General features: G+C 38.5%; 1 protein-coding gene and 1 pseudogene across 3 annotated transcripts in view; one reads left to right on the top strand and one right to left on the bottom strand.

The window, feature by feature from the left end:
* Window positions 1–21,194, top strand: part of ADAMTSL1 (ADAMTS like 1) — a 1,086,428-nt gene that overhangs the window by 778,846 nt on the left and 286,388 nt on the right. The window lies entirely within an intron of this gene.
* LOC138163187 (probable E3 ubiquitin-protein ligase TRIML1 pseudogene) lies at window positions 10–16,111 on the bottom strand (annotated as a pseudogene).

The following is a 21,194-nucleotide window of genomic DNA, read 5'->3' as shown; positions in this document are numbered from 1 at the left end:
AAACTCCCATATATTCCTCTGCAATTCACCTAGTCTTTCCCTTATCCAATGTTTCCCACTTTGAGGATTCAATTACTTTTTGGTTAAGGTATTAAAAGATAAAATATTATAGTAAGAGAAAGGACTTTTTTACTCCCTATAATGTCTTTCTCTAATTTTCACCTGAGGATGAAAAAAAATAAAATATTGAATATTTTATGTAAATATATATTTTTTAAAATTCTTATCTTCTTCTTTGTTCATTTTACTTTTGCCTTTGTTTTTTTTCATTCATTCATCCATCCCAATGTTCAATCCACCCTTTTGTAACAAAGAAAAATAGTTAATGAAAAAGAGCCAACAGTTTGTATGAAGTCTCATAAAAAGAGTAATCCACTTCTCTAGCAAGAGGAGAGCAACGTATTTCTTTATCTGTTCTCTGAAACCAAGATCAGATATTGTACTGAATCTGACTTTGCCTGTCTTTTTATTTTTTTTTTTGCTTTTTGGAGGGGGAAGGCAGGCTAATTGGGGTTAAATGACTTGCACAAGGTCACACAACTAGTAAGTGTTAAGTGTCTGAGGCTGGATTTGAACTCAGGTCCTCCTGACTCCAGGGCCATTGCTCTATTCACCGTGCCACCTAGCCACCCCATTGCCTGTGTTTTGATATCATTTTCTTTCATATTAGAATCATAAAAACATAGATCTTGAGTTAGAAGTGACCTGAGAGGTCCCCTAGCACAACCCTTTTATTTTATATGTGAGCAAATTCAGACTCAGAGAAATTAAGGGACATCTTATAGTATGCGAGATCCAGTATAGTAGTAGATTCAAGATTTTGGTCCCAGTCTCCTGCCTCCAAATCCATCACTCTTTCCACAGTACTAGACTGCCTGGAATTCTCCTGATGCTGTTATTTTCATTCTCCACCAACACATATATTTTTCCCTGTCTCTGAAATTCTTTTATTTCCTTCAAAGAGCACAATATTCAGTTTTTTCAGGTGGTCTCCAATCCATTGGCACCCATTTTGTTTCTAATTTGTTGCTACCACAAGAGGTGCAGCTATGAGTATTTTCATATACTTGGAACCTTTCACTCTGTCTTTCATTACAGCAGGGTGTGTGTGTGTATGTGTATGTGTGTGTGTGTGTGTGTGTGTGTGTGTGTGTGTGTATCCAGTGATGACTTAAAGGGTATAATCAATTCCAAAATATTTTCCAAAATGGTTAGACCAATGCACATCTATCCTAACAGTATGTTATTATGCCTGCCTTCTCTCAGTCTCTCCAAGATTTACTATTTCTTTCTTTCATCATCTTTTCTAATTCGATGAAAATTAAATTATATTAATTTGTATTTTGCTTATTAGTAGTAATTTAGATCATTTATGTGTTGTTTTCTTCTTTTAAAAACTATAGCTTTTGATCATTTATCTATCAGGCAGCATGTCTTAGTCTTATTTCTTTGTGTCAGTTCATTAAAAATCTTGAATTTCATAGACTTTTATATTTGATGCAAAGATGTTTTCCTACATGGCAATTTCTCTTTTAAGTCTTTCTATACTGATCTAATTTCTGCAAATGCATTTTTTTAATTTCCTGATTAGAATTGTCTATTTTACTTGTATAATCACTTCTGTCCCTTGTATAAGAATTCCTCTACTGTCCACAGCTGTGAAAGGTGCCTTCTCTATCTTACAGTTAGTCAATAGTACCCTCTGTGTAATATGTAGTTAGCTGTACGCTATATAGAAATGAATATTTAGATATTCCATCAAGTGTTCTGTATAATGTAAATATATTGAATATTTTCTACCATATGACAGCAATATAAAAGATAAATTTAATGTATTTAACACATTAAACCACTTTATCGTTTCTCATTAGTTTGTATTAAAAAGAATAGGAAGATCCTGAAACAGGAATGAAAGCTTTAGGAATACAAATTTCAGTTTTCTAAGGTTTCAGAATATTCCCCCAAAAGTAACCAAAAAAGAATATGGGCCAGTCATAGAACAAAAGTGAGAAATAACAGCTACATTTACCATGTGAGGATAATGTGAAAAAGATCCCTAGAGTGTTAGATGGGCTCCCTGTGGCAGTCTTATGGGAAGACATGAATGAGAATCATTCAAAGTAGACAGTCATTTCTAGGTTGCAATCTGCTTTGTTGAATGTCATATCCACAATGGTGAGCTCACAGATCCACTGAAGGTTTGGAATATTTGTGGTTTAAAATAATGGTGGCAAAATAAACTTTAAAAGTGTTAGGATGACATTTTATGCAATTAAGTTGACCCTAGCTCATCTAAATATATTTCAATGGAATTTTTTTAATGAACTATTTATACATAATGGGCATGATCATCTCCAGAGAAAGTGAGGAAATAGCATACTAAATAGGTATTAATATCATCAAAATTTTGATAAACCAAAATATTCCATCTTCTTTACATTAAATTTTTTGTATTGTTATTATTTTTATTTCATAGAGAATATATTAATACTAAGTGGAAATTCCTTATGAGCTCTCAAAGTATTATTTTAACATCTTCCAAATATTTACATATTCTTTAGTAATTGGCATAAGACAGTTTTATCCTTAGAAGTAACATGATTTACTGATCTAGATAAATTCCATTTTTTATTTTCAAATTTAATACAAAGATATTAATATACATCTTTGTTAAAAATCCCCCCCCAAATTTTGTAGAACTAGCGAACAAACAACCATTAATTCTAATATTTACATAAAAGCAATTGGAAAAGGAAGTAGATAGTTTAACTTGACCTAGTCTCAGAGAAGTTAAGAGTAATGCTTTTTTTTTTGCTTAAACTAATAGGCAGACCCAAGATGAATCCATAATGATACCAAATTCATTTTAAAAACAACAAGAACAACCTATTGAGGGTTCACTGTTTATTTGGTAGAATAGCAATCTTTTTTTTTAAGCCATCAGGGTTAAGTAACTTGCTCAAGGTTACACAGCCAGGTGTTTCTGGGTAGGTGCTGAGTGCCTGAGCCTGGATTCAATCCCCAGGTCATTCCGCCACTAGAGCTGGTGCTCTTACTTGCTGTGCTATCTGGCCACCCCTAGAATAGCAATCTTTATGAAAAGACTCATCTGCATATTAATTTGGGGTCAAAATAATAAATGTCTGATGACTTCTTCACAATCACCCAGTAGAAAATGCTTTTACATCACACTCATTATGAACAGTAGCCAAAACTGGTCTGGATGCTATTAGACTTGGAGTTACATCCTTCAGAAAGGGTCTAGGACAGAAGCTTCTTCAGAAATGAGCATTCATGGATTGATGGTCATTGGAATCCCATTCTCCTCCCCCATGGGGGAACAAAGACAAAACAAAGGTTTCAGGGGCTCAGAGAAGTGGAAGACAGGGAAACGAAATATTAAACAAGTCTTTAGGGCATCATAAAATGAAATGTGTCTTTGATCATAGTCTAAAAAAATCCCTACCTTCTGGATAGGGGAATTTAATTGATGCTCTATGTACAAAGGTACGGTCATCACAAAGTAAGTATTTCCCTTCAGAAGACGTGCAAGGAGAAATACATCCTCAGGAGAGACTGGAACACTTGCATTTCTGCTCAGTGATGTCTTACATACACCAAGTGACCATTCCTTATTGTCTCCCACATCTACTTCCCAGTAGTGCATTCCAAAGGTAAAGACCTGAGCCCCTAAAATAATATTGTGTCTAAATTGGTGGAGAGCAATTGATATGTTCTTCTGACACCTTCCATGGGTGACATTCTTCCTATCTTCAGACACAACAAAACAGGGGCAGGCACTTTCAGGATCCAGTGTTACATTCACTCTGAAGTGTTGTATCATTTCCCATATTCCAGTTATTTGAGCCATGGACACTTCAATAGAGGTAGCTTTTGGACAATAGCTCAAAAGGGACTCGCTCCTTTTCAATGCACCTCCTACCTCTTGAAGAAACTGGAGATCCGGTTTCTGGGCATTTTGCTCAAGGTCTATGATGACTTCCCTTAAGCTCTGAAGGTGTTGAGAGAGTCTGGTCTCATTTTCCCGTAGCCTCTTCATGTTCTTACTTTCTTCTCTGTCCAATTTACGAAGGTTCCACTTTTCCTCTTTCTTTAGGAATACATATAGTCGCTTATATTGCACTCTAATGCTCTCCCTCCAAGGATGTACCTGTTCATTCCAAGTCACCATTTTCTCTCTCTCTTCAGCCAGAACAGTCTGAACCATCTTCATTTCTTTCCAAAGAAGATCTAAATTTTCCTTGAGCTTGTCCCTAGAATCCTTTGCAGCCTTTTCTGTAGGGTGCACTGTATGCCTACTATGTTTCTGGGTCTGGAAACAAGCTTCACAGAGAAGGGTTTGATCTTCCTCACAGAACAGCTTTTGTTCCTCTTGATGTCTCTCACATGTGACATTTTCCTTCCACAGCTTCAGTAAGTAGAGTCTGATGTTCTTGGCTATGCTGGCCAGCTTCCCCAGGCGAGAGCTGGGTTCCAAGTCTCTTATCTGGAAGGCTCTTCTGCACAGAGGACAGGAAGAATGTTGATCAATTTCTCCCCAGCTCCTGAGGAGGCATGGGCGGCAAAAGCTGTGACCACAGCCTAAGGTCACTGGGTGGCTGAAATAGTCCATGCACACAGGGCAGGTCAGCTCTTCCTTGAGGTTTTCAGCAAATTCTGCCATTGCCATTTTTCTAGTAGGTTTCCGTCAGAGTCTGCAGCTCCAAATTTGATTTTCCAATATTCAGGCTCTGATCCTGAACTTCCTAGGTTGGTCCCTTTTATAGGTCTCTGGACCTCTGGGATCCACCTTTTTGTATTCACACCTACTAGGTGTTAACATGCCTGGTTCAAACCTTGGGAAACTAGGGCCTGCTTTGGAACTCCTTCCCAGAGCTGAATTCACACCTGGACTGGTGCTGATGTCTGGGGTGTGCAGAGGCTGATGGGGTGTTTCTGCATTTCTCTGCAGCTACACTACTAAAGCACTGGGAGTTCTTAGACCTGGAGCCTGCCTGTTCCGCTGGCTATGTTAGAGTGGAGAGGGATTCCTGGTGTTGGTATTTGCCTGTCCCACCACATTGGGGTGGATCTCCTACTGGTTAAGGTGGGGCTTGCTGCTGGCTTGCTGGGACACTTCCTGTCCTGGACTGTGCTCCCCTTTTATTTGAGTGAGACAGACCTTTCCTGCCCATCTTACAAGTTTCTTGGGCTAAAAAATTGTTTCATCCCATCTTTTTGCTGATTCTGTGTCCCAGGATTCATTTTGGGATGCAAATTTATGGTTGTTTGGAGGTAAATTACTACTTACTCCACCATCTTGGCTCCTGGAAGTTGCTACTGTTTGCTTTTGTAACAGTAAAGTTTAAAAAGTTCTGCAGTAGATTTGATTTGGTGATAGTTTTAATCCTAAATTTTCAGCTGGCAGTCATAAGTGAAATTCAAATCAGGAAAATAAATGGTCATGGTAAGTAAACAATTTTTGCTTTCTTACCTTCTTATTCTTACTTTCTCATCAGATCATGTTGGCAATTTCCCTGCTCATCTCTGCCTCCTGTCTTCCTTACTTTCCTTAAAACCTCTGCTAAAATCCCACCTGCTAGGGAGGCTAGGTGGTGCAGTGAATAGAGCACTAGCTATGAAGTCAGGAAGACCTGAATTCAAATCTGGTCTCAGACACTTAACAATTACTAGCTGTGTGATCTTGGACAAGTCACTTATCCCCAATTGCCCTGCCTCCCCCCCTCCTAAAAAAGCAAAAAAAAAAAATCCCACCTTTTGTAAGAGTCTTTCTCTATCCTCATTTATGTTACTACCTTCCCTTCTGAGATTATCTACAATTTTTCCTACAATTTTGCACGTATCTTATTGATTTGGACACAATCGTGTAGGTGTTGTCTCCCCCATTGATTGTGAACTCCTTGAGAGCAGGAACTGATTTTGCCTCTTTTTGGATCTCTAGCACATAGTGCAGCATCTGACTGATGGTAAGTACTTAACAAATGCTCCCTGACTTGAATTGGAAAAAGGAGATTTTAGTTCAAAGCTCAGCTGTGATACTTCACATCCCAGAGTCTCCGTTTCCTCACTTAAAATGGGTATAGCAATACTTGTCCTGCCTATCTTATGAGGTTATAAGGTGCTGGCTGATAGTGTTGGTTTGGGTGTCTCTATTCAGATGTCCAGAGAATTCCAAGATAGATACCACCAAAGTTTAAGTTATCTTGTTCCATCTCCCCGTCCCAGATGTGGGAGACCCATCCCAAAAGTCAAAAGTGTCAAAATAGTTTTTAATTAATGGTTTTTAAATTCTTTAAGATGAAATAACATTATTATAATTTGATAATCTGTTTTTAAGAGGGTTTTCCTGTAGAATTGGTTAGTTACAGGAGAGAGGCCATGGGATGGTGACTGGTGATTAAAGATAGGTAGAGGTGAATGGTCAAACCCAAACATGACTCAAATCAGTTTTCACTTGTCATGGCAGAAGAGAGTCCATGATATAGTGAGAAGGGCTTGTTGAGACCTGTGAATTCAGTGGAATAGGTAACTCCCAGGGAGCAAACCCTTTGTATCAAATACAAATCTATAGCTGCTCCGTAATTTATATTTTGTTTAGTCATTTTAGTTGTGTCTGATTCTTTCTGACTCCTTTTGGAGTTTTCTTGGCAAATATACTGGAATGGTTTGCTATTTCCTTCTCCAGCTCATTTTACAAATGTGGAAACTGAGGTACTTAACTCAGAGTTAAGTGACTTGCCCAGGGTCAAGCTAGTAAGTCTCTGAGGCAAAATTTGAATTCAGGTCTTACTAACTTCATGCTTGGTGATTTATCCACTTTATCAACTAGTTGCCCCTTCCATAATTTATTGGTTTGTGGAATTTCCTGGGGCACTGAGAATATTAGTAGCTAGGGTCACAAGTCAGTACAGTAGCACAGGGAAGACTTGAAGCCCTGCCTTCCTGTTTTTGAGGCTGATGTTTTATTCCTATGACATGTTGCCTCCCCATAGGGGTTTAGAGTTTTCATTTCTGAATATTGCCAGTCAGTTTTGTTTAAATTAAGACAATGAATTGACACAAGGTCATGACACTTGTCATGCTATAGTGTGCACATTTTAAGTTCCACATAGTAAAAATTCAACAAACATCTACTAAGCACCTACTGTTTACAGTGTAACCTATGGTAAATATGTAGTGAAAGAAGAGTGGCAAGTATAAATATCAAAATAGCTCATTAATTAAAATTAATCAGTTATAAAATTTTCATGAAAATCACTCATTGCATATTGAGTGAATGAAAAAATTTACCAAGCTTTCACTACAAATCAGTTCTTTAAACACCAAAGACTAAAAAAAAGGGGGGGGGGGGACAGACTCTGCCCTTTGAAAGAGGGGCTTATCACCTTTTACAGTATTCCATGTCTGCCCCTGCTTCACGAAGAAGAGCAAGGAAGACTATCTTTTCCTGGGTCAGTCATAGTCTCAACATGATGATCCTCAGATTATAATAACAGATGTCCACTGGTCCTGCAGACATCCACCTAAACTCATTCATTGGGTAAAGGAGGCTGCAGTTCATATTTAGAAATAAATCTATTCCACTACTTTAAGGATTTGTGATGTTATTGGTGTGAACCCATTAGAAGACAACTCCTTCATTGCTTGAGTAGTTAGTTTCAGGGTTTACTGTGTCTGAAAACTCTGAAACTTTGTGGCCAATCTTCTAATAATCAACCTCTGACATTTGCTGGTCCTTGGACAGCAAACACAAAGCCTGTTGGCAGCCCCATTCTGGAAGCCGGTTCAAAAATAAATACTTTCGCAAAATTACGCTTGGCATCACAGTTTCTCAGGAAGGAACTTCAAGCCATGGTTTAGTATATTTTGACTGTGTTTCTTTTAGTTTTGATATAGTTCCCTCTTCTCTGGTTGAAGTGCTGTAAGAGGCTAGCACAGGAGGAAATCTATAGAGAACAGGCGAAAGAAAATAAATGAATTACTAAAGTAAAATGCTATGCATTTAGGCCTTTAGAGTAGGGAATAAGTCATTTTGACTGGTTAATGCCACTGCGACATTGAGTTTTTCAGTCTTAGGATCATGGGGCCAAAGGTCACACATTTAGAATTGGGAGAGGTCATTAAGTCCAATTCCCTCACTTTACAGATGAGGTAATCATCTTAGAGAGGTCAAATGATTTGCCCAGAGTTACCCAGCTAGCTTCGAAGTGGTTTAAAGAGCACAGTTAAACCAAATTTGAAGTCATTGAATCTTATATTTAGAAGGACCCTCTGTAAGGCAGAGAGCCAAGGCATAAACAGGGAGATGGAAAGAGTCTTTCCAGGGGACAAAGCCAGATAAGTGAGGAAAGAGCCCAAAAGCCCAGAAGGGGTCCAGGAGCCAGGCTTTTAGTCTTCCTTTTAACCCTCCGAGGCAGAAGAGCTGAAGCAGAAAACAAGCCTCATCCCCACCCACATCCCCACCCCCAAACTTCTAGACCTTTCCCAGGTCTAGACTCAAACTATGGTCTGTAAACTGGTGGATAAGGAGGAATCAGAATCCCTGCAGCATCCTGGGTCAGAGTTCCAGAGGACCAGCACAGGACCAGGGAGAACCTCCCCAAGTTTTGGCTCCCTTACCCAAGGGCATTGGCACCCTTGTCAGGCTCTGCAGTAGTCACCCCAGGGTGTCCTGTCCAACCTCTACCTGAAGCATAAAGCCCCAGTATGACCACCAGTTAGAGTGCAAACAACTTATACACTTAATTCTACGTTTTATTACTTCCTGCATAATGATATCCATTTCTTTTTGCATGATATTTAATTCTAATTTAGTACCATTTCTTCCAAACCAATTTTGCCCCATCTGATTTTGGTTTCTTCATTAGCAAAATGAGGAATAGAGTCATATTAGGTGATTTCTAAGGTCCCAGTTCAAAATTCTCTGATTCTACGTAAGTGACTCATAAAGTACATCTCTCATGTCATGTTGGCATTCTCTTCATATCACAACCTCGTTTGGCCACTTAATTTTGTTCCATTATTAACTAAATTATGTCCTAGAGGGATGATTTAATGAGCCTTTATACAGTAAGAATCTTGTTCTTTTCTTACAAACAGCAACAGACATATTAATGTGGCTTATTCTGGACCACAAAATAAGTATGTATCTTAAATTTAAAATCTCAAATAGTAAAACTGAAGGTGAGATATCACTATTGTAAATGACTGGGGTGCTTTTGACTTCAGATAGAGAAAAGATTTTTTAAAAAACTTTTAAAGAACAATCTTCTAAAAATGCTATTACTATTTTCAAAATGTGAGTGAAATATGTATTATAAACCAGAAATTGATGCCTTTCTCTCAAAGCTAGAATATCATTTATCTTCTCTAACTTGTTCTCTCTAACTACAGATACTTTCTAGTGTGAAGTATTTAACAACATTTATTACTATTTCAATTGCTTTACAAAATGAGTCAGGATGGGGAGTGATTCTAAATCAGGAAATATTTCCTTGAAGCTCTTATCCCCTATACTTCATATAAGATATCACAATTATATAAATGAGCTACTGGTATCAAATTCTAGAAGCAGATAGCACAATCAAAATTTTTTTAGAAAATCTTCTAAAATGATATTTAAAAGAAACAGTGAATAATATCTTTCCCATGGTCTTTTGATCATTTCAGTACTCTCTGTGCCTAAAGCATTTATTTGCTTCATTGGCACTATGCTGATTTGTATTTATTGACATAGTTACTGATAAATATGTTTTCCATTTTGGTCACGTGTCTAGATGTTTGTGTGTTGGTGGTTCCTCAAAGAGACTATGAACTTCTTAAGAGCAGGGGTTTTTTCTTCCTCCTTGTTTGTATCAATTCTGTCCTCATCCCCATGTCCCCGTGGTACCCAACAACTACTCAATGAGTGTCAAGGATTAATTAATTAGTTACTTTGAGACCATTTGTTAAGTACTCTTTGCAAAGCGCTTTGCCACACACTATAGAAACAGGAAAATGCAAATAGAAGAGTGGACACAGTCCCTGCTTCCAAGGTTTCTAACACATAGGAGGTTTCTGCAGCAATTTAGATTGAAAGACACCATTGTCCTTAGAGTGAAACAGTAAAGTAGGTTGTTATATGTCATTTTTAATGCCGATGTCATTTCCACTGATAAAAACCATACCCCCATTTCTGTTGTTGAAACGTTTGACATTACCAAGGACTTTGGTAAGGAGAGCTTTCTTTTTTGTCTTCAGTAGCTGTATTGCTGGTTAAGATCTTCAGCCTTGTCTTCGAAGACTATGTGCAGATATTTACATCTCAACCCTGAGCACCTGGTTAAAACCTTTTTTAGAGTCAATTATAAATTTCAAAAAGTTAAAAGTTTTTGCAATCAGTTTGTTCCATCCATCATTCCACTCTATTGATTTACTTAACCCTCTACTTGTCCCACTTATATTTTCTTTTTGTTTGTTTATTTGTTGAATAAACAAAACTAGAGTCTCTCTAGTTTACCTGGGCTGGAAGTGCTTACAGACCTACTCCCTATTGATCTGCATGGAAGTTTTAACTTATTCTATTTGTCCCTCCTTAGGCAGCCCAGTGGCCTCCTTGTCCCAGGGGCTTACAATATTGATGCCATAAATAGTACAGACACCTAATGGGCTACTCAAGTGATCCACCAACCTAAGTGTCCTCTAAAAGCAGCATCTCCAGGCAGGCCCAGTCACCACATCTTGCCCACTTTCCTTACCTTGCCTTGTCTAAGGTCTACCTCCCTCTTGAGTTTGTTTCCTCAGAATCTACTCCCTAATCATTCTGTGGCTTCTTGCACTTTCCATGCCCTGCTTAATTATCCTTGTTCTTGCTTCTCCTACAACCTCTAGGTAGAATTTGTTCTCCATTTTAAAAAAAATTTCTCCCAAATTTGATCAAATTTCTCCTCCCTAATTTCTGACCTATTCCACAGCCCAAATTTCTCCAACTTAACCTACACAATTTCCTTCTCTTTCTTATTTGCCTCAAGTCTTTTACTCTCCTCTTGTTCCTTCTCCTATAGAAACTGTAACTAGAAATAAAGACTGTAATTGCCTTTTCTGATTCTCCTCTAATTTCTACAATTATCTATAGGAACGATGCCACATATAATTTAATTAAATGATCACTTTCTTAAAACAGATGCAGCTCTTGAGTTATCTTTTCATGTAAGGTACTTGAAATATTCTGAGCTATTTTTCAGAGAAATGTTATTTAATTTGACAATGGTTTTCCCTAGTTCTATCAGTTCCCAATTGCATTCAGCTGAACTGCTGCTAGCCAGATCTGAGGTCAGTCATCTTTGTAAAAGAGAATATTCATCCAGAAGATCACTAAATGATCACCTAGTGACTAGATCCCTAGAGACTAGGATTCCTAGTCCAGTGGTTTTGCAAACCACTGAATGGAAGCCTGAAACACCCCAAGTTTTGTTGTTGTTATTTAGATCTTAGGATGTTTGTTGAGTAGGCATTAAAATGATGATTTTAGAAGATTTTGCTACAGAGATCCTACAAAGTTTTGTTTAAACTGAAAGGTTCTACCAAAATGGAAAAACTTGAGATCTAGTCCTGATCTAGATCTAGTCCTAAACTGATCTAGTCCAATGTCTTCATTTTATTGACAAAAAACTGAGACTCATAGAGGCCAAGTGACTTACCCAAGCCCAAATAGTTAGGTCTTGGCAGAATAAGAACTAGAATCTAGGCTTCCTGATTCCTAATGGGATACTAAACTTTCTACTACAAAACACTGTCTTTCACATTTCCTGCTTCCACAGCCAATCTTAAAGGGCATCTCACCCATGTACATCATCTATAGTCACCTTCACCTCCCCACCCCAGTCCACTTGAGATTTGTGTTGATTGTTTTTACTATCTTCTGAATATAGATAAAATATAATCTCACTCTTGCTCCTTTCCATTAGCATGGATATTTGAGTTGACTTAATTTGATTTTAAAGATACCAGATCCTTTCCCAGAGTCTGTGTAAATATCACTCTTGTGCACTAGAACATCATTATTATGCCGTCCTTAAGGCTCAGGCCATGGGGTCACCCCATAGGAGAGGCCACCTTTTAATAAGACCTTTTTAGTGCTTCAGTAACTAAAACTTCTGGGATGTATTCCAATTTGGGCCTGCCTTATACACAATTTCCCTTGAGAGTGTTCTGTTACTGAACTTGAGTTAGGACTTTGTCTGGAGTGGTGTTGGTCTGAACTGAAAATATGCCAGTTTTCTTAATAATGTGAGTAACAGGATTCTTAATTCATGCTATAGAAATGGCAATGTCATAGTCTACTGCCGTGTTCTGTGAGAGTCCTAAGAGTGTCTCATCCTCCATTCCTTTGCTTGATCCAAATTTAACTAAAGAAACATTGATGAAACCCTAGTGCTGTGCTCTATCATTATAGAAACAAATACTTTTGTTATGTGTATTATAATAATCCAACAATGGTCTCTTCCCCTAAAATGAGATGTCTTTGAAAGGAAAAGAAATGTACAAACACACACACATATACATATACACATACACATACACACATTACAGACTACATGCCACATTTGGATTTTCAACAAGCAGAAAAGTGTATCTTTTCAGCCAACATGGTATGTCCTCTAGTCAGTATTTGGCCATTTAGTGCTATAGCTTAGAGGAATAGAAAGAGCACAGTATTCGAGTCAAAGGACTCCATAAGCCCTGGCTTGCAACTCTTTCTAGCTGTATGACCTTGACCAGGTCACTTTAACCTTTCTGGACTTTAGTCTTTTTATCTGTAAAATTGGGGATAATAATACTCACACTACCTATCTTATGGGATTAAAGCGAGGTAATGACTTTGTAAACCCTAAAATGCTACAAAAATAAGTTATTATTTTGCCTTCAATGGCATGGGTCTTCATTAATATTCCGTGGTTGTTTTATGTGTATATGTATTATCTTCTGTTGAGCGCCCAAAAATCATAGTCCCTTTACAGCAAGAACAATACTTTGTTTAAATTCCAAACCCTGCTAGTGTTCAAGAAATACTGTTAACCTTACCATGTGATAAAGAGGAAAGACCATTTCGTGGGGAGTCAAAAGACCTGGAATCCTAGCTCTGCTGTTCATAATTGATATGACCTTACGCAAGCCCCTTCACATGTGTCTGGGCTCCAATTTCCTTCCCTGTAAAATGAAGAAGTTAAGGTCCTGTCCAGCACTAAATCAATGAAGTAGCTTTACTTACTCCTTTGAAGGAAAGCAAGAATTTGAGGAAGTATATCTTTGGTATGTGGTACTTGATCACTTTCAATTGCTACCAAGTGTCTCTCCCTCCCCATGATCTCCTTGAAAAATGAGCCCTTCCTTCTCAGTGATTTTAGGCACATAAACCCGTGATCCAAAAATCAGCCTTTTGCTCTTGACTCACTTTTGTCCTCATGACCTCCAGGCAATGAAACAAGAGATGAGTGATATTTAGCTTTCATTCTCTGGCCATCAGAACAGCAGGAGTGCTTTAGGACTGGGAGTAGGTGGGTTGTGGAGAAGCTTACTTTCCTAGTTCCTTTTCCCCCCTTATACCCATTCTTTCAGTTTGGAGGGAGTAGAGCTCTGGCTGTTCCACCTTGGGATCCCCTTTGAGGAGCCTAAGTTATACCTGGAACTCTTTCACAGAGTCAGAATCCAGAAAGAGAGATTCAGAAAGTATGGACAGGGAAATCAAAACACAAAGAAAGCAACAGCAGTAAGAATTGGGATATTCTGGCAGTGTCGAATGGTTGAAGCCTTTCTTCATCCCTTCTTATATGAGTATTCTCTCCTTCTTAAAGTAAATTTAATTTAATTTGACATTTTTCCCCAAGGCTGTCAATTCATGACCATGCTCAGCTAAGCCATTGCCAGCAGGTCCCAGGGCAGTCTCTGTCTTTGTAAAAGAGAATACTAAAATTAAAAGGGAAATTAAGGGTCATCTAGGTCAATGCCCTCATTTTACTGATGAAAAGAATGACTCCTAGACAAGTCAAATAATTTCAAATAACTTTTCTATGCCATAGATCCACTGAGTGGCAGAATATGCCTAGATATGGTTTGCATATACTTTGTATTTACTTATCCCTTGTGTGTATTGTGTCCCCATAGTAGAAGGGAAGCTTCTTGAGGGCAGGGACTATTTTGTTGTTATTGCTACTACTCCTGCTGTTGCTGTTATTATCTTCAAATCACTAGTGCCTAACGTAATACTTCACAAGTGGCAGATAATTAATAAGGTTTTGTTGAGTTGAGTTGAATTGAATTGAGTGAGAATAGGGGGGCTTCACGCTGGGGCTGTGGATTGGTTTCTCAGGAACTCCAATTGCCTGGTTTTCAAACATAGCCTTTATTCTCAGAGGCTGCATCTTGCCAGCACCTTACCCAGTCCTCCACATCTGTATCAACTATGACTTCTGGATATCTCAGAATCTCAGTCCTGGGCAGGACCTCATAGGACAACTAAGCTAATCCATATCTCACAAAGAAGAAGAACCATCTGGACAGAATGCTGAATAAGTAACCATCCTCCCTTCACTTGAAGACATAGAAATAATGGAGAACTCACTACCCAATCATCAGTCATTAGGAAGCTATTAAATATTTTGAGTAAAAATCTACTCCTCTGCAACTTTTACTCATTCCTTCTGGTTTTCTTTATCTTCTAGGATCAGGCAGAATGTGTCTAAATTCCTCTTTCATGTGATAGCCTTTTACATGTTTGAAGACAGCTATGAAATCTTCCCCTAAGTCTTCTCTAGATTAAACACCACCAGTTGTTAGAACTTATCCTTGTAGGACATGGTCTCTATCCCCCTTGCTATAACTGCTTCTCTTTCTCTGGGCACACTTCTAGTTGTCAGTACTCTTCAGATGTTATACTTAGAACTGAAAACAACATTAGAGATGTAGTCTGAGACCAATAAAGAGAATATAGCAGCCCTATGACCTTCATCATCACAGCACTAAACTTATCTTAATGCAGTCTAACATGGCAATCATTTTTTTTACTGTCTGACAATATCATTGACTTGTATTGAACATGTAATCTATGACAACCCCAAGAGCTTCACACAAGCTGTTATCCAGCTACACCCCCCACAATGAGTATTTGTCCACTGGATTTTTTTTTTAAGAAATTGGGGTTAAGTAACTTGCTCAAGGTTACACGGCCAGTTATTTCTGGGTGTGGTGGTAAGTATCTGAGCCTGGATTTGATCCCAGGTCATCCCGACTCTGGGGCCAGTGCTCTTACTCACTGAGCCACCTGGCCTCCCCTAAGCAATTGGTGTTAAGTAACTTGCTCGAGGTTACACAGCCAGGTGTTTCTGGGTGGGTGCTAAGTGTCTGAGCCCAGATTCGATCCTAGGTCATCCCAACTCTGGGGCTGGTGCTCTTACTCACTGTGCTACCTGGCCACCCCACCACTGGATTTTTTTAACCCAACTGCAGCACATTTCTCTCTATTAAACTCCCCATTACTGAATTTGACCCAACATTCTAACCTATTACTCCTGATTCTATTATCCCAGGTGATAATGCAGGTCTAAAGAGGTTAGTTCCAAGTTTGCCAATCTGAAAATCTCTGTGTAACTCCAGGGACACCAAGGGCTCCAGAGCCTCTGACTATCAAGCATCCTGAAATGGGCATAGTTCGTTTTACCCCACAGCATTTTAGAAACTATGCTTTTTACAAGATGTTTCCCAGAGGGACCGTCAAGTAAAGTTAGGATTTGATGTTATCTTTGTACTTAAGTGATGTTTCAGGGATTCAGCACTCTCCACAATTACTGTAGATATCAAAGATTGGCATTTATAGGTTTTGTATATAAAATCTGAGTGTTCCAAGAAGCTTGATATACAAGATTTCGGGACATCAACAACTTTGAAAGATTTGAAATTTTGCCATCAAAAGAAAAAAAGTGGTCATGTTCATTTTTAAATAAGCATATTAGAATTAGGTAAAACCTTTTGAAATATGGAGTCCTGAGACACTGTATGATTATAAATTATTTTTAAAAGAAAACTGAAGTATTACAGGCAATTAGTCAGCAATGTATAGTGACGTTGAAGTATTTCCAAGGAAATATTGAGCTAAGTAAAAGGGTAATTAAAAAAAACTAATCTTAAAACTACTTTAATTGTTCAAAAAACCTTTTTTACCTTTTTTTAAAGACGTCAATTGCCTTCCTTCTTTGGACCAATGAATCTAATTTCGCCCAGGGTTGTAAATTAGCACATACTTACTGGCCAAAGACTATACAAGTACAAGACTGCCAGGTTAAACACTATCAGGCGAGGTGCCTAAAAGTGGTGTAATGAAGGCTGCCTGCCCTTTTTGTCACCTCTTTGGTTAGGCTTTCTGGAGAATTTGTATTTTTAAGGAAGAATAAAATGAGTTTTTTTCCCTGTAGGTTGATCTTGAAGGAATTGAATGAATTGGGTAAACAGCTAAGAGGGTAATTGTGACTTGTGGGAAGAGGCATTGCCTGGTTATGGAGGCAAGACTGATTAGTCACCATAAAATGAAGAATAATTCTGTGACATCAAAGAATTTAAAATCTCTCCTCATTACAATTTATGTTGTGTAGAAAAACGTTTTGTTATAATGTAGCTAATATCAGAAGGAAAGTAGAAAATTGGTGGGGGGAGGAATTATAGACAATTTCTCAGATAAAGGTCTCATATCTCAAATATATAAAGAGTTTTGTCAAATATGTAAGAATGTGAGTTATTCCCCAATAGATAAATGGTCAAGGGATATGAACAGGCAATTTTCCAGTGAAGAAATCAAAGCAATTTATAGTCATATAAAAATGCTCTAAATCATTATTGATAAGAGAAATACAAATTAAAACAACCTTGAGATATCATTTTACACATATCATATTGGCTAAAATGATTGAAGGAAAGAACATCAAATGTTGGAGGGGATGTGGAAAAATTGGGACACAAATTCACTGTTAGTGGAGCTGTGAACTGATCCAGCTGTTTTGGAGAGCACACTAGAGTTTTGCCCAAAGAGTTATGAAACTGCCAAAACCTTTGACCCAGCAATAACACTACTAGGTCTGTTTCCAAAGATGATTAGGGAGAAAGGAAAAGAACCTAAATGTTATGTAAGAATCTTCAGATTTTTTTTAAGTCTCTTTTTTAACATCGAATAGCATTCTTAATTTTTGTTAAACTATCTCTCCATTTGCCACCATATGTATTTCAACTCCTGTATTAACTTTTCCTCAAACATGGCCAAAAGTGGACACAAGAACATCCTATGCACTAAAAATAGTTGCATCATTAAAAAATCATGTGCAGGCCAACAATGCAGCTTTCAAAAAGTTATGCCCTCAGTGTCTAATGCCGACAGAAATGCCAGCACAAATTCACTGCATCTGCAAGTCCTGACATTCATCTGCCAGGAATCGCTTGCCAGGTGGTCCCATGTGTGCACAGGTTTACACTTGTACTTGAGTTTTAGCTGAACCTTATATTTTTTGCCTGCACAAAACTACAGGTGATTTAAAAGGAGGGAAAAGGGAGGGAGAAAATATCCCTGAGTGCCTGGGGAAGGCTACAGGATGGTGGGAATGGGGAGTGTTTGGGAGGGAAGTGGTCAAAGTAATATTGCAATTAAGGAAGATATTTACAGTATATATTCCCAGTTACTCAAACCACCCAGGTCTATTTTTCATTATTTTGCCCTCAGGCACTTCCCACCAGTGGGAGATGAATTCAGTCTATTGTACACCTCCATGTTGCTTGGGCTAACGCTCTTGGCTCTGGCTTTGTTGATTGTTCTTGGTTTCTTTGCTGATAGGAGTTGGGTAGGTTCATTTTGATAGACCTAGAAAGCATGTATAGACTGAATTAAGTGAAGCTTCAACATAAACATCAAGTCATCCAGTTTTCAGTAGCGATCTCAAGAATCTGTTTATCTTTTGCAGCACTGTTTCTTCCGTTCAATGCTGGCATTCACTGCAGGAGCAGTTAGGGAGTCAGAAGCCTCCATCTATACTTCTCTCAATTCCTAAAGCCTCTATCCTGAATTAGGCTCTCATTACTTCTTATCTGTTCTATTCTAATATCTCCATCATTACCCCTCTCCAGTCCATCCTTTACATAGTTGACAAAAGATTGGACTGTGTCATTCCTCTGATCAAAAACCCTCACAGACTCCCCATTATCTATAGGATAAAACACAACCCAGTATTTAAGGCTTTCCATAGTCTGGCTACAGCAACATTTTCTAAACCTAGATAGATGAGGGAAGAGGGAAAAACGAGTAAACTGATGTTCAGAGAGATAATGACTTGCCCAAGGACAGACAGATAATATGTAGTACCATTTTGGGGGTTTGGGGGGGAGGAATTTAAATTAGAATAAGCTTTCATAAAATCTTCTCCAGTTTCTTCATGAAGGAGGCAAGTGAGAACCAGAGAGATGATTTCAAATGAGATGATGAATAACACTTATATTGTGATCTCTGATAATAGTGATCATGATATAACTTGCTGGATAGAGGTAGCGAGTAGGAGAAGCTACGGGAGTCCCTCTGACCCCGGTGTCATCATTTCTTCCACCACGACACGCTGCCTCTCTCATCACATGCTCCCCATTCTAGCCAAAGTGCATGGACCACCGACTAGTCCTCAATCTCCTTCTATCCACTACTGCTGTGTATCACACCGCCTATCCTCTATGCCTAGAATGTCCTTCTTCCCCTTCTCTACCTGTTGAAATCCTTCTCTTCCATCAAAAGGGATGCCAACCCCAGGAAGCCTTCCCAGAATTCCACTCACCCATGTCCAGCCTGAAGCGTTCTTCTATTTTCTAAAGCTTTCCTGCAGTGTTTGTCAGTCTGGTTCCTTTTTTCCTATTGTATTATTTTTATTTGTATATATGTATCCTCCTAGTGGACTGTAAGTTCCTTGAGATTGGGGTCTATGTATTGACTCATGCTTGTACTCCCATCACATAATGGTTGTTTAGTGAATGTCTGTTGAAGTGAATTGAACTGGATAGTAGTCCCCTCTCTTTTTTCTTTTTGCTTTTTTTTTTGGGGGGGAAGGGTAAGGCAGGGAAATTGGGGTTAAGTGACTTGCCCAGGGTCACAAGGCTAGTTTGTGTGTGTGTGTGTGTGTTAAGTGTTTGAAGCTGGATTTGAACTCAGGTCCTCCTGACTCTAGGGCCGGTGCTCTATTCACTGTGCCACCTAACCACCTGTAGTCCCCTCTTTCTAGTCTGAATCAGGTTAATGTCAATAAATCTTATCCTCAACTTAGCGGAGTCTTCTTTGCACACCAGTATCCTTCTTTCTGTCAAGAGATGTACTTAGTAGAAAATGTGTCAGATATCCCTATATATGTCTCATTAGCTGTTCCCTCTCCAGTCATGGAACAGCATAATTATGGGGGGCTCTCTTTTTTTCCTGAAAACCCCTTTACAGACCTTCCCTCTTTCTGTTTCTTATTAAATTCTCCTAACCCCAACTCCTATAGTTTAAAGGGAAAAGAGATAAATTAAGAGAGTAATAAATAATGAAGTAAGATAGCCCTTAAGAATCCTATCTACCTCCATTTCATCTCATACCCTTTTCCTTTAGTGTCTCCACTATCACATTCTGCATAGGCATCAACCCTCTCATCCTGAAGAATCCCTCATATGTGCAGGAAGAATTGCCTGCCCTCAGAGGGACATTTGACTTTTTTTCAACAACGGAGAATAATTCTACATTATAAGATCCTTTATTCCACTGGTGTCAAACTTAAATAGAAATGGAGTCACTAAACTGTCCATAAGGATCCCTGAAGGCTGCATATTGCCTTAGAAAATCTTATATTAACATTATCTACATCTTATTGTATTTGTTATTTATTTTGTTAAATATTTCCCAGTTACATTTTAATCTGGTTCAGGCCACACACAGGAGTGTTGTGGACCTCACTTGTTTGACACTTCTGCTCTATCCTCCTTCTTCCAATCATGCCATCTGCCCTGGGTCATAACTTGATGACAGAGAAACCAGACATGACATCAGACATCCCTGGCAAGGAAGAAGACAGCAGAGCTTCCCTAGTAGGGGTATGGTCTAGCCAAAAGAATACTGGAATTACAAGCAGAGGATCTGTGTTCACATAAACAGCCCATGCCCCCCTTGCTGTTATTTCCCCCCTCCTCACAAATGAATTCTGTAAATAAACCCCAGGTGGTGGTACACTGGCAGATTGGGAGTACAGCCCCAGCCATTAATTCCTAAGCCCACACATCAGGCAATGCTCTAACAAAGGAAATTCGTGGAGCCAACAAAATTCAAAGGCAAAAAAAGCTCTTTTAAAACATGGCTAAAGTGGTAACTAATAAAATGAACTTAGATTAAGACATATGCCAATTAAGAACATGTACTAACGCACATCACAGGTTTACGTGGAGATTTTGCAAAAGACAAAATTAAAAGTCCTTTGCCTTGAAAGTGATATCATTTCTCCTTTCATCAAATTTAGGCCTAAGCTATCCTCACAGGTAGCCTTTTTTTTTTTTTTTTTGCTTTTTGGAAGGGGGAAAGGCAGAGCATTTGGGGTTAAATGACTTGCCCAAGGTCACACGGCTAATAAGTGTTAAGTGTCTGAGGCTGGATTTGAACTTAGGTCCTCCTGACTCCAAGGCTGTTGCTCTATCCACTGCACCACCTAGCCACCCCAGGTAGCATTTCTCAAAAGAAGAATTTACTTATATTCCTTATGAATTTATGATGTTCTGAGTTAATCTTTTTCCTTGACCCTCCTGATTTTTTAACGTTACCCTTTCTCATTTTGTCATGATTATCTTCCTTGAGTATCACTGGGAATGTGTTTTCTTAATTATTTCCTTAAGGCTCAACATGGCATCATGGAAAGAGTACTGAATTAGAATCAGAAAGACATGAGTTCAAATCTTGTCTCTGACCACTAGAATCATGCATTTAGAGCTAGAACAGACTTTAGACTTAATCTTGACCAACTCCTTAATTTTTCCAGGCAAGGTACTGGCAAATATAGCAAATTTTACCTCTTCTATTAGTCATCCATTGGCTCTACAAAAACTGGCTTCAGGATGACTCTTTCCTCCTCAAATTAAATGAGCATTCATCCAGCTCTCAAGTGATC

Source organism: Petaurus breviceps, unplaced genomic scaffold (genome assembly GCF_028583685.1).
Source record: "Petaurus breviceps papuanus isolate PSGF00001 unplaced genomic scaffold, PetGlider_PUasm1.0 187, whole genome shotgun sequence".
Classification (NCBI taxonomy): domain Eukaryota; kingdom Metazoa; phylum Chordata; class Mammalia; order Diprotodontia; family Petauridae; genus Petaurus; species Petaurus breviceps.
This window is presented reverse-complemented; position numbering and strand designations above follow the sequence as displayed.